This window comes from Helianthus annuus, chromosome 9 (assembly GCF_002127325.2).
Source record: "Helianthus annuus cultivar XRQ/B chromosome 9, HanXRQr2.0-SUNRISE, whole genome shotgun sequence".
Lineage (NCBI taxonomy): Eukaryota > Viridiplantae > Streptophyta > Magnoliopsida > Asterales > Asteraceae > Helianthus > Helianthus annuus.
The window spans coordinates 5,961,062-5,973,010 of record NC_035441.2 but is presented as its reverse complement, the minus strand read 5'-3'; the positions used below and the strand labels follow the sequence as shown (position 1 = coordinate 5,973,010).

General features: G+C 38.6%; 1 long non-coding RNA gene and 1 other non-coding gene across 3 annotated transcripts; both read left to right on the top strand.

Moving 5' to 3' along the window:
* Positions 1-264: 264 nt before the first annotated feature.
* On the top strand, positions 265-371 carry LOC118482389. The gene has a single exon (XR_004868429.1). It is a non-coding gene; the product is annotated as a small nucleolar RNA R71 (small nucleolar RNA).
* Positions 372-6,397: 6,026 nt separating this feature from the next.
* LOC110877094 lies at positions 6,398-11,626 on the top strand. 2 transcript variants are annotated; one of them, XR_002556750.1, is made up of 3 exons: positions 6,398-6,413; positions 7,906-8,056; positions 11,304-11,626. It is a non-coding gene; the product is annotated as an uncharacterized LOC110877094 (long non-coding RNA). The 2 variants fall into 2 exon arrangements; XR_002556751.1 differs by having other exon boundaries at positions 11,300-11,626.
* The last annotated feature ends 323 nt before the right edge of the window (positions 11,627-11,949 follow it).

Below are 11,949 nucleotides of genomic sequence, written 5' to 3'. Positions count from 1 at the left end.
TCTAATTTTTTTATTTTTGAAGAAAGGGCCTCGATTTGGGCTTGTAAAGAGGTGCTTTCGTCGACCTTATGGGCGCCCGGGGCGATAGACTTATTTCCCCGGGGAGTGTGCCATTGAAAATTGGTTTGAGCAATTTCCTCAATTTGATTATATATTTCGTGTGGGCGTCGATTACCTAAAAGTCCCCCGGAGCTAGAATCAAGTGTCTGCCTAGTGTGTGGCAACAATCCATTGTAGAAAGTGGATACTTGTTGCCATATTGCGAGGCCATGATGGGGACACTTGCGTAATAGCTCCTTGAACCTTTCCCATGTTTCATATAAGGATTCCCCGTCCTCTTGTGAGTATGTGTTAATTTCAGCCATTAACTTAGCAGTTTTAGAAGGAGGGAAATACTTATATAGAAACTTTTGGGCTAGTTCATCCCAGGTGTTTACCGATCCAGCTGGGAGGGTGTTGAGCCAAGCTTTCGCTCGGTCTTTTAGTGAGAACGGAAACATACGGAGGCGTATGGCGTCGTTTGATGCTCCATTGATCCGAAATGTATCACATATTTCTAAGAAATTAGTTATATGTAGATGAGGATCCTCGTCCGCAAGCCCGTGGAAGGTTGCGGAGTTTTGGAGCATTTGTATCAAATGCGGTCGAAGCTCGAAGTTATTGGCTTCGACATTCGGAGCATTGATAGCGGCGCCTAGATTACCTACGGTGGGCCGTAGATAATCCATAAGGGTACGTTGGTCCGCCATTGGGGGTGGATCACCCGAAACCTTCTCTTGGTTTTTGGCTTTTAACCTTTTTCTGAGAAAGCGTTCGGGTTCTTCTAGCGGTTTTTTTATGTCTTTATTGGAACTGGAGCTCATACACTACGTGAGGATGGTGTCGGGTTCCAAGTCCTGCAATAAAAACAAAAAAGAATGTCTGTCAGAAGGTTCACCACGGCCCCGTGTTGAGCGAACACGGCCCCGTGGTCGGAAGTACAGTGATTGTTTTCCAGATCCCAGTTACTGGAAGTTGGACACGGCCCCGTGGTCTGCCTTCTGTAACTTGAAAAACAAAAACTGCCAGTAACTTTGCTGAGCACGGCCCGTGTCCGACCAGGCACGGCCCCGTGCTGAGCTCTGCAGAAGCTAAAAATCTAAGAAAAAAATCCTAAAAAATTAAAGAAAAATAAAAATATGATTAGGCCGTTGATTCCTAACTTTCTTAAAATCCTTGTGTCCCCGGCAACGGCGCCAAAAACTTGATGTGCGTTAGGTGTAATATTATTTTGATGAGTATTTAAGCCCTTTTTACACTTTTAGCCAAGTTTTAAATTTATAAAACACGATATTCACTAACACTAAACACACATATGGGCAAGTGCACCCATCGTGGACGTAGTATAGTGTTGGTAAGATACCGAGGTCGTCCAAGGACACAAGAGCTTTTAGTACCGGTTTATCCTCAACGTCTAATCAAATCGAAAAGGTTAGAAAAATATTTTAAACTAAGAAAAATAAAAACTAACTAAATGCTGAAAATAAAAATAAAATAAAAACAGATAGACAAGATGAATCACTTGGATCCGACACGTGTATTAGTATAACCTTTGATTATTTTCACACTTTTGCACTTGTTTAAGAGATTATCTTAGTTATTGTAGTAGGCCCCTCTTTTGAAGGCGACGTTACCCTCAACCCAGTAGTTTGAGTCAGCAAGGATACAATCCTAAAGGGTCGGATTATTGAAAGATAATGAATTAAGTTATTAATGCAAATTATGGTAGGCCCCGCTTCTGGCGGTGACGTTACCCTCGGCTAAGTAGTCTGAGTCAGTAGGGATACAGTCCTAAATAGCCGGGTTATAGTATTAATAGTAGTTAACTTATGAGGGGGTCAAAGAGTTTGGATCCCCGCCATCCAATACCTATGGGCATTGAAGGAGATCCTACTAAATTTGACCCAGGTCCCAAGCAGGACCTCTAAACGCTGAACAAGGGCAAGACCTTTACCAAACCGTTCCCTTAACCCCCGACCAGGTAGCCAACATACCTCCATATAGACCGTGGAGATATGAATGGTGAAAATCTTTTATTTTATATAGACAGTAAAATAACGCCAAGACACCACGGACAAACGATAAGGAAAGATCACCTTCAACATAAGTAACTAGTTATTAAAGTCATTAATACAAAACCAAATAAAAAGTGCAAAAGATTAAAAATAAAAAGTATTATACTAAACACTTGTCTTCACCAAGTGATGTAAGAGACTTAGGCAAACATGGCCTTGATTGTCAAGAACTCTTACGATCAATCTTGGATCCCGAGACGACTCACACACTCTATGATGGACAATGGATGATGGTGGTGGATGATGGTGTTATGGTGGTGGTGGGTGGTGGATGAGGTGTGAGAGAGGTGGTGTACCAAGGGATGAGAGAGAATGAAGCCAAGCTCCTCTATTTATAGGCTGAACAGAAGGCTGGACACGGCCCCGTGTCCGCTGGACACGGCCCCGTGCCCGCCTGACACTCTCTCTCCTCATTAATTGTAATTGCGAATTACAATTAATGCGCCTGCTTTACTTTCACCACGCCCCCGTGCTCGCTGGACACGGCCCCGTGGTGGGCAATGGAAGCTTCTACTGGTTTGTCTTTTCTGCTGCTTCCTGGGCACGCCCCCGTGTTCGCTGGACACGGGGCGTGTTCAGACTCTGTTTCTTCCTTTTTGCTTTGGGAGGTGCCGTTGAGGGTCCGGGCAGTCTACTTTTGTTCCTTTTCTTGTATTTATGGTAGAATTAGTGGTCTTTTTGCTTCTTTTGTGATTTTGAGCTCATTTCATCCTGAAAATACAAAAGGAAGACAAAAACACTCTTTTTCCAACATTAGTACTTAAAAAGGGTTAGTTTTATGCCTTAATTGATGTGTTTTATATGTTGCATTTTACACACATCAATATTCCTTCCTCAAATCTGCTGGATTTGGCTTTGAAGTACTGTGGTCTGTCCTGCAACCAACAACTTTTGAATTTTCATTTTCTACTTTTTGTAATTTTTTCTTTTGATTGGATGATCGTACTGATGAGTTTTTTTCTTCATTTTTAAATTTTTGTTTCTGTTCTACAATCTTCTTCACAGGTTTTTGCTTAGAGCATTCTCCCTTTTCAGTCGAGTGCAAAACAGTTTTCTGAAATTTTCCTCTTAATTTTGAAATTGTTTTCTTTTTCTTAATTTCAGCATCAGACTCTGTCTCAGACTCATCCGCTGAATAAAATTTCTCATTTTCATCATCAGTTTTCTCATCACAATCTTCAACTTTGACTTTGTCAAAGTTTGTAACATTTTCACTCATTGGAACTGAATTGATTGGTTTTGGACAGGGAAACTTCAAACTATCTGATGAAGTCACAAAACCTATCAATTTCTTCTCAAGTTCATCAATTTTGTTCCTCGAATTCTCAGCTTCACTTTCAAGCTGAGATATTCTCCCAAAATGAGACTTGATTGTTTTTTCATTATCATTCTTCAAATTTTCAAGAACAGATTTTTCATTCATCAAAACTTTTATCTGTTCCTGAAATTTTGATTCATTCGCTTTCAGATTCTTGTTTTCAAGCTTAATCCAAAAATCTAAATCTTCTAAAGATTTCTGTTTGCTTTCAAGCTCTTTTTCCAACTCTTTGATTTTCTTTTGAGCGCGTTCACCTTCTTTTTCAAGTTCGATAATTTTCTGAAGATGGGAATTTATCATCTTCTGTTTTTCAATGTTGTTTTTACTGAATACATTTCTCCCATCTTCAAGAATTTTCACTTGCCCTTCAAATTCTTGATTTTTCAAAGGCAAACTGTTAAAACCAACCAACAGTTTGTCATTTTCAGCTTTCAACTTCTCACAATTTTCTTTTAGAATAAGAATCTCATTTTCAGCAACGTGCTTCTCGTCTTTCAACTTTTTGACTTCAGATGCCAAACTTGCCATGTCTTTCACGAGTTTGTCATTGTCAGTCTTAAAGTTGTCACACTTAGAGCACACTGTTTCATTCTTCACCGATTCTTCAGCTTTTGGAGTTTCTTCTTCCTTTGCTATGAATGTACCTGCACAGAACATTTTAACGAAATTAAGAGGATTTCCGATATTATCAATATAACAACCTCTCTTAAAATCGTATTTCATCACATGTTTTGCCCTGATACATTTAGTAACCCTTTTGTGCATCTCTTCAATCACATCTAAATTCAGATCTAGCACATTATACTCCAAAACCTTGATCATTTCTTTCTTTTTCTTTCTATCTTCAAGTTCATGAGATTTAAGTTTGCTGATGAATTGATTTAGAGGTAATTTTGAAAAATTTGAGTCTTCCTTTAAATTTTTCAAACATTCACCCCATTCAATCGGTAATGCATCTGCAAATTTCTCCAATTTCTCAACATTTGACGGATATATCTCATGATCTTTCAGATAATTCAGTAAAACATTATATCGGTCTTTAAGATCATCCAACGTTTCGTCTTTCAGACACACGAAATATTTAAACCTTTTTGCCCATCCATCTTTGCTCACTTTTCTATAACCCTCATCTAGAAATCCGTGATGCCAATCATTAAATCTTTCGAAATAATAGTTCTCCTGTTCATCAAACACCATTGCCATTTTTCGCAAAAACCCGACACGTGTTTGTTGACAAATAAGCGAACTAAGTGTGACGAAAAAGCGAACCAATATGATCAGATGAGCGGACCGGATGGGTCCAAATAATCGAGCTGGATAAACTTCGTTTGGAGCGGTCCAAGAACTGATCGAAAAAGCGGTCCACACTTGTCCGAATGAGCGATCCAATTACAATCCGGTCGAGCGGTTCAACTAAGTCCGAACGAGCGGTTCAACGAATGTCTGAATGAGCGGTCAAAAACTATCCGGTCGAGCGGTTCACACAATGTCCGAATAAGCGGTTCAACCAATCGGACCTGTTTTTCCTTTGAATTTTGGCTCCAAACTTTCAAGGGTTTGTCTCTATACTATCATGCACAATCCCTGAGATTTTGAAACGATTTCGACCGTTAAATCTTTCCGAACGAAGAAAAGAAGGTGTAGAAGTAAGAAAAAGTGATGAAATCCGGCTAATTTCTGCAGAGAACCTCCTCCTGAGCTCTGATACCACTTGTAGGATCGTATTCTGACCCGAACGAGTCGTTCAGAGGCTTTCTCCTTTGTTTCAGGTGCGGAATAACAAGAAAATAAGGTAGAAATAGCACACAGATCACTTTAACTACTTGTTTTACTGATTTGACACTGATTACACTTCAAATCTCGCACCGGCAGCACTTCGGCACGATTTCTCTAAACGTTACAACTGAGATCGCTCATCATGTATATATAGGGCTTTGGGACCGCTTATTGGACAGGCCCAATAAGCGGCCCAGACATGTCACACGAGCGGTCCATAAGGTGTCATACGAGCGGTCCAGCCAATTACCACTTGAGCGATCCAACATAGTTGCTGTTCGAGCGGTCCAGGCTGTTTACAATTCGAGCGACCCTAAAACTTAATGGACTATGAGCGATCCAAACAACCTAAATCTATACAATTCACACAATTACTCGTATATCGTGCCCAGATCTAACATCTAAGTCTATGACTCGATACAAGACGGAATCAGCAGATGTAGTGCACCAACATGCATGTTGTTATAGCGTATTCTAAGGGTGGTGAATTCAACCAGATGCTTAAAATATGTTGCCTGCAGCACATGATACATGTTAGAGGTGCACATTCATACTTGTACGTGAATTGAAACCGGCTTGCAACCCATATGGAGAGACACTGGTTTAAGCATGATAGAAATCGTAGGGTTTGGAACTAGTTCGAGCCTAATGGAATGGAACTTGCTCGTACAACCTTTAACGGTGTTCCCAACCGTAACGCGCGGGCACCACGCTAGTATAATATAATAAAACATACGGGAGACACATCTCATTAAATGAGACCTTTTTTAAGATAAATTTTAGGATTAACCAAATTATACAACGAAATATGGATGAATGATGAGGATAACTTATATTTTATACATACTAATTAGCTTTATATAATGCAAGCTATTTAATAAACTTTTCGTAGTCAATTTCTTTAAATATATGGGAAATTGGCGTGTAATAATCCCACCTAGACCTTATTGGCCATTAATAATCCCACCTCAGAATATTCCCCCCACCAGTCCCACCTTTCACCTATTTTTCCTACAATGGTCCCCCGTAAAAAAAACTTAACAGAGTTAAGCTTTTTCCCAAATTACAAACAGATTTTTAGGGCTTTTGATTAGAACGACGATACGAGTTCATTGATGTAAAGCTTGCCTGGAAACGGTGCTCCAAGTGTTAAATTGTTAACAAAATAACAATTGTTTCATCACGCTAGTATAATAGGCACAAAGGTTAGCTTATGTTCATGAAGGGCTTGTTATGGCTAAAGTCAAAACGAGTTGGGTGAGTTGGGTAACAAGTCATGGGTGAGGTGGTTTGAGTAACAAGTCAAAACAGGTTGGGTGTTTGACCCACAACCACTGTTTTGTTCATTCTATAAAATATAAATGATTACATTTCAATACTTTTTTGTGAAAACTAGATAATTACAATGAATTGAAGCATTGTGCATGCTTGGGTTTCCTTTGACTACTTTAATAAAATGTTATAATGTTGATCTTTGTGCTAGATATTAAAAGTGAATTTTTTAATGTGAAGAAACAAAAATCACAATGCGGCATCTTCTTTCTGATTGGTGAAAGAGTATCTGGTTTATCTAAAAGAACATGCATTTGGTCCACTTCTCTTAATGATATACATGTTTAGTTTTAAATAGCGTGTCTGAGGCTCAAGGCCCTGAGGCGTTTTGGGATATGCCTCATGCCTTAAATTAGAAAAATGGCCAGGTGCGCCCTGATGTGAGCCGCCTAAAAAACGAGTATGATGTGGAAAGAAAAGATGCATCTCATGGGTTTTGATGTTTGTTTCGATGTTTTAGACTTCTTGTGTCATTTTCAAACATTCCATGTCATTTTAATGTGTGTTTTTGATGTGCATGATGAATCTAATGATGGATTTAGTTAGTAATTTTATTTTTTTATAAGATATATGATTTTATATTTATTTTTGAGTTCCGCCTTGGGCTTACGCCTTGGTTCGTTTCAAGGCGTACACCTTGTGAGGCGAACGGAAAACACCTTGTGAGGTGAAAGGAAAACGACTCAAGGCATAATTCTGTACTTTTAAACCTTGCATCTCGGTCAAACTTAGTCAAAAAACTTATTCGGTAGCTGTTTTACTGTAAAATCGTACGCTTATGAGTTCTCATAAAATTCATTTGAGTTATTTGGAGGCATTACAACCCATATCCAAATTTTAACTAAACAGTTCATTTGGTTCTCCAAGCAAATTCACCCACTGAGGCTTTAAATTTGATCCTAATATGGCTATTGGTTGGAACATTTTGAAGTTTGAACAATGAAACTTTTGCCTGTTGCTTATCAGCTCAAGGTTAGTAAAATAAATTATTTGACAGTCTTTATTATCTTCATATTTCTTAGAAAGCTGTAATACAAAAGCATATACTTTGTAATCCAAGTGGCATAGACCAATTTGTCTAATCCTAAAATCTTTTCTTTCCTATCTACAAGGTATTTTTATATGCATTTATGTGATGTGTGTACATATATTGTTGCTGCAAGTATTTAAGTCCAGCTTAACAAAGTCTTTTTTTGTGGCAATTTTTATTAAAAGGCATTTTTATGGTAGCTAAGCATGATTAGTGTTTACCACTTGTTCTACATGTAACTAAAGATGATATGTATAGAGTACATAATTTTTGCACTTTTTTGCATGTCTTTGAAAATAAATGAAATCTAATTATCGTTTTTGCTTATTTTGTAGGTAACATCACCTTAAAGAAACGGTATTCACCATAAGGAGAATTTAACACAATGTCAATTTGCATTCACATCAAGCAAGTCTGTCAGTATATGACATGTTTCTGGCCGTACCACCCATCAATGACAGAGATGCTTAAGCCACATGTTATCCTGTGAGTTAATCAGCTACTTGGTTTGCCATTTGAATACGAGTCACTTTCTTGAATATGAGTCAAAGTAGGTGTTGCCCAGAATCTTGATAACGAACAATGAATATAACAATGAACGAATAAACACAAACTAACCTTTATTTCTGAATGAATACAAATCTTGAATGTATTTACAAGTGAATGAATAAGAGAGTGTGTAAGTTACAAATGAATCAATCTATTCTATTTATAGTTTCCTACGGGTGCGAGTGAATAGACGCGTCTCTTCGTGAAAAGTCATGTCTCTTGGATGTGTGGTTGTGATTGAATCTTGAAAAGGTGTGTTGATTCTTGTCCGCATGATCAACAGTCGCGTTCCTTTGTTCTTTTGCCTTGGCACCGATTCGGAAATGTGTGTGCAGAGACACACCCATTCGGTTATTGAGGGTAGTTTCCAAGTTCCACTTTGTCAATTCTGGTCCTCGTACTTTGTAACCGCTACTTAATAATATTTCTAAACTATCTAACTAATTACATAATAAACCCTAATATTTATAGGATGTGAAGAGATTATGATTTCATTCACCCCCCTAATCTCGAACATCCTTAAGTTGCACCTTGATCTTTCTCCATGTCTTGCTTGCCATCGTGTGCTTGTTGAAGTAGATCATTGCAGTCTTCTTTGATTGCCATTAGGAGAGTTGGTTCCTCGTCTTCCTGCACCAGATTTGTTTCTTCTTCTCTTTGATTTGATTCAGGACAATCTGAGGCATAATGACCAAACTTTTGGCAATTGTAGCATTTAATCTTGCTTAAATCCTTCCCGAACTTCCTTTGGTTGCTTCTACTTTTGTAAGCATCATATGATGAATCTTCATCATCATCTTCTTGTTTGAACTTTCCATCACGCCATTTGTCTTGCGATGAGTTGAACCTTCCTTGTCCATTTTTTCCAAAACGCCTTCCACGACCATAGTTCTTGTCGCGTCGCGTATACATAAGTCTCTCTTGATTATATACCGGGTTTTCATCCACCAAACCGGTCCTTTCTTCATAGGCTTTCAACCTTCCAATTGTCTCGTCTAGCGTCGTTGTTTCCAAATCAGCGAATTGTTCAATGGTTGCAACAATTTGAACGAACCTTCTCGGTACAGAACTCAGAAGTTTCCGTACTAAAGTCGGTTGATCAAAAGTTGATCCAAGACCACTTGCCCTCGTGACAATACTATTTAGTCTTGCAGTGAATGAATCGATAGTGTCTTCCTCTTTCATCTTTAACATCTCAAACTCTGTTTTGAGCGTTTGAAGACGTGCCTTTTGCACTCGATCTGCACCGACGTGCCTAGTCTTTAATGCATCCCATATTTCTTTTGCACTCTTGCAACTTGCAACTTGTATTATCATATCTTCCGGTAGTGCTTGAAATAAATAAGCGGTCGCCATCATATCCTTCTTTTCATCCGCTTGCGTATTTTCTTTTGGTTCTATCATTTCCCATAATCCGTTTGCCCTCAAAATGGTTTTTATACGGATTGCCCATACCGTATAATTTGTAGACTTTAAAATAGGACACTGAAACTGGGAGAACGAACTACCCTCTTTAATTACTACCGCGTTTGACGGAGAGGCTCCTCCTGAATCCGCCATAATTTCTTTTCCAACACTTTTCACTTTCTAAACTTTGGTTTTCTCCTAAAACCGAAGTCTATGATTCCCAAAAAATTCACACTAACTTTCTAACGGAATCAAACCAATTTCTAAATCTTATATAAATTCCAGAAAAAATAGAACGTAGAACCTGGAATTTGCGAACCGACCGACTTCTCTTATTGTGATTCTCCGCACGGTTTTCTGACTTTTCTTAACAACCCTCTTGGTTGCGTTTTTTTTTTCCTTCTTCCTTCTTGATTCGCGACTCTCTAAATACAAACCAAAAATCAGCCCCAAACTCGCTTGATTTGCGACTAACCTTCTCAAACGAACACCCTCTTGATGCTTTGATATCACAAAACTTCTCAGATTTTGTGTCTTTTGCAAATTTCAAACAACCCAAACTTCTCAGATTTGCGATTGCTTCTTCAAACTTCAAATTGGAATACAAACTTCTCAGATTTGCTTCCGTCTTCTTAACCCGAATCGTAGCCTCTTGCCGTGATTTGAATTAACAAAAAAAAAAACTCAGAATCCAAACACCCTCAGTGATGATCGGATCAAAATCGAACACCCTCCTGATGACCGATTAACGAACGAACAACAATCGTACCCGCTTGATGCGATTGATGTTAAAACTTAACAAAAACAAACCTAATCGACGCCTCCTGCGTGATCAGAATTGTTAGGGGAATTCAACCACCCGCCTGATGATTGTTTTCCAAACGAATTTGAGCCCTAGGCTCTGATACCACTGTTGCCCAGAATCTTGATAACGAACAATGAATATAACAATGAACGAATAAACACAAACTAACCTTTATTTCTGAATGAATACAAATCTTGAATGTATTTACAAGTGAATGAATAAGAGAGTGTGTAAGTTACAAATGAATCAATCTATTCTATTTATAGTTTCCTACGGGTGCGAGTGAATAGACGCGTCTCTTCGTGAAAAGTCATGTCTCTTGGATGTGTGGTTGTGATTGAATCTTGAAAAGGTGTGTTGATTCTCGTCCGCATGATCAACAGTCGCGTTCCTTTGTTCTTTTGCCTTGGCACCGATTCGGAAATGTGTGTGCAGAGACACACCCATTCGGTTATTGAGGGTAGTTTCCAAGTTCCACTTTGTCAATTCTGGTCCTCGTACTTTGTAACCGCTACTTAATAATATTTCTAAACTATCTAACTAATTACATAATAAACCCTAATATTTATAGGATGTGAAGAGATTATGATTTCAGTAGGGATGAGCTCGGTACCATAGCGTACCGAAAATACCGGTACCAATTTTCATAAAAACCTGGTACCGAATACTGGTACCGAATACGATACCGATAATACCGGTTCGATACCAGTTTTTCGGTATGGTATCCATTTGGTACCAAATTTGTCACATCCAGATCTAAATATTGGGCCTCATTCTTTGAAAAAAAAAAGAAACAGACCTTGAAAGCAAGAGCGAAAATCAACAATTTATGATGTAAACTAATATATTATGATGTGAACTAACCATCAACAAACATTTAATAATATAAACACTGATCATTTTACATCAGATCACCAAACTGTTAAGAAAATAGTTTGTCTCACTGAAACTCATTGGGTCACAATTAGGCAGGGATGCAAGTATGCAACTGTGAGGAGGAAGCCGTCGGTACGAAAATTCAAAGACACAAGAGGAGGCCGACGGTACGAAACTTCAAAGACATAAGAGGAGGCCGACATTACAACGACGGTGAGTAGGCATATGAGTTCTTTTTAGACCTAAGAGGGAATGAGACGGTGAGGATGGGTGTACGTGTAGGGATTAGCCTGGTACGTACCGAAAATACCCGGTACGATACGGTTCGGTATGGCATCGGTATATGAAGGTAAAAACCGGATACCGAATCGGTACCGAAAATCGAGTTGGGTCGGGAAATTCGGGGCTGGTACGATTCCTAACGGAAAGAGCATGAGTACAAACCCAGACTCTTAATCAAAAAAGAGGTTCGAGTTATTGGAATTCCTTTTCAGTAACGCCAAGAATATTGTAACTACTCGTATCAACGAGCACCACACACTTGCATATGCATTGCTTGAACACGAGACATTGTCGGGAAAGCATATTAAAGAAATTATTGCGCAACTGAAATCATAGTTGAATCAACAGCAACATCTTGCTCAACTGTAATCACAAATTACAGCTAATACTATCTAGCATTTGATATTTTATATTAATTTTATACCAATGTGCATATTAAGTTACGGTGCCTATACTCTTG